Below are 2,484 nucleotides of genomic sequence, written 5' to 3'. Positions count from 1 at the left end.
CTGGCTCCCGTAGGATTTTCGAGCGAGATCGTTGCCAGTGCCCCTGGACTGGCTTGTGCAGGTGGCACATAAAAGACACCATTTCGAGCGTGGCCGTTTTCGTGCGGGTGACACGTAAAAGCACCCACTACACTCTCTGAGTGGTTGGCGTTAGGAAGGGCATCCAGCTGTAGAAACTCTGCCAAATTAGACTGGAGCCTGGTGTTGCCATCCGGTTTCACCAGTCCTCAGTCAAATCGTCCAGCCCATGCTAGCATGGAAAGCGGACGTTAAACGATGATGATGATGATGATGATGATATATATATATATATGTAAAATCCACAAGAATCAAATAATTACTAATGCCTGCAAATCAAATCCAGGTCTACACATAAATATCCCAACACCAGAAGACTTAAAATGAAGGCCGATTATAGCAGGCCCAGCCTAAGCAACTTTCTGGACCTACACTTGAAGCCTTTTTTCAGATACATTAAAAGTTTCATTCGAGACGATCTGGACATGCTAGAGCATCTACCAAAAACCACCAATGAAGAAGCTCTATTAGTCTCCTTCAATGTCATCAACTTCTACACTAACATTCCACATGACTACGGAATAGAGACAATAAAATCCTGGTTAGAAAAATACTCCGAAGTTCTCCCACATAGCATAAACCAGACTTCTGTCATTGAATCCCTGAAGTTCATCCTACAGAACAATTACTTCCTATTCAATGCAACATACTACCACCAAAAATCTGGTATTGTGATGGGAACAAAAGCAGCACCTGTCCTTGTGAATCTAATAATGGGTTTCTTTGAATCTACCTTATATGAACTTTCGCTCCAAAAATTTGGACCATCATTCCACCACTATATAAGAGGAAACTGGAAAAGGTACCTAGAAAATTGTTTTATCATCTGGAATGAAACCTATGATAACCTTCTGGATTTCAAATCCACACTGAACAATATAAGCTCCAATATTCAATTTACAATGGAATATAGCAAGGAACAGCTCCCATTTCTGGACATTTTGATTATAAAAAAATCCAACAACCAAATTGCAACTGACAGTAACAAACCAACAGACTCAATACAGTATCTCCTTTACAGTTCATGCCATCCTAAACACGCCAAAATAAATATCCCATTCAATCTAGCAAAAAGGATCTGTACAATTGTATCTGACACAACCACTCAGGAACTTCACCTACAAGACCTCAAAATAGCACTCATTAAACGTCAATACCCACCCACACTTATAGACCATGGAATTAAACTTGCCAAGAAATTGGACACAAAGACACTAAGGACAACAAAACAAAACACCACACCTCACTTTAAATCACTCCCATACATATCAACCCACAACCCCAGAAACAATGAAGCATACAATACAATTATACAAAATCTCCCTCTACTCACTCAAGACCTGAAAATGAACATCATAAATACACATAAACTCCTCAAATGCAAAAGACAACACAAATCACTGAAGAGACTCCTAACAAATGCAAAACTATAATCAATACATATGATACCAACAGTTAGAAAATGCAGACGACCTAATTGTGGTACATGCCCATACCTAACTGAAGGCTTGGAATTCACATTCCAACAAAGAGAAAAATTCTCAATTAAGACTTACTTCACATATGCTTCCCAGAACCTTATCTATGTCCTAACCTGCTCAGGTTGTGGCCACATTTATGTGGGCCAAACAAGCCCTACTTTGAAACACAGAGTCACAATGCATAAAGAACAGATTCGTTTTCATCAATACAGGCAGATAACCCTGAGCGAACATATCGACAGATGCGCAAGAAATAAAATGCTGAATTTCCATGTCTTTCCATTATACCAATGCATAGATTCAATCTTCTTACAAGAATGCCTAAGCAAGGAAAACCTGTTCATACAAAAGTACAGACCACACCTTAATATACAAACTTGACTACCTGATCCTTACATATTCCTATTTCAACAATTATATCGAGGAGTTAGTTTGTCCTTTTGTCCACGCTCTAGACTCATTCTTACTTTTCAAGTAATGAAAATGGTGAGACCCCTTTGTCACAAGAAATGATTACTTCACAATGTCCCTAAAAAAGCTAATTTAAATAGCAAAAACTGGTTGGATATCATGAAATCCATAAAATATGTATATATATAAAAATATTTCTTTATATAAAGATATTAAACTATGTCCTATACCCATATATGCATGTATATATACATATATGTGTAGGTATGTACATATATGTTTGTATATATGCATATATATATATTATTAATATTATTATATGATCGAATGCCACACACCATTTCCAAGTGAGTTTTATCTTAATAATTCTGATGCGCATGCTACAAATATTTCTTTTCTCCCCCTTCATTCTTCTTTCTTTCTGTCTTTCTTCTCCTTCTCCCTTCACTGTTCTCTTTCTCTCTCTCTCTCTCTCTCTCTCTCTCTCTCTCTCTCTCTCTCTCTCTCTCTCTCT

General features: G+C 37.5%; 1 protein-coding gene and 1 long non-coding RNA gene across 2 annotated transcripts in view; one reads left to right on the top strand and one right to left on the bottom strand.

Moving 5' to 3' along the window:
* The window catches only part of LOC106871254 (guanine nucleotide-binding protein subunit beta-like protein 1), a 32,674-nt gene that overhangs the window by 7,569 nt on the left and 22,621 nt on the right, over positions 1-2,484 (top strand). The gene's annotated exons all lie outside the window — the stretch shown is intronic.
* Positions 1-2,484, bottom strand: part of LOC128250125 (uncharacterized) — a 38,748-nt gene that overhangs the window by 35,965 nt on the left and 299 nt on the right. The window lies entirely within an intron of this gene.

This window comes from Octopus bimaculoides, chromosome 19 (genome assembly GCF_001194135.2).
Source record: "Octopus bimaculoides isolate UCB-OBI-ISO-001 chromosome 19, ASM119413v2, whole genome shotgun sequence".
NCBI classification, from domain to species: Eukaryota; Metazoa; Mollusca; class Cephalopoda; order Octopoda; family Octopodidae; genus Octopus; species Octopus bimaculoides.
The sequence above is the reverse complement of the archived record's forward strand: the minus strand, read 5'-3'. Positions and strand labels throughout refer to the sequence as shown.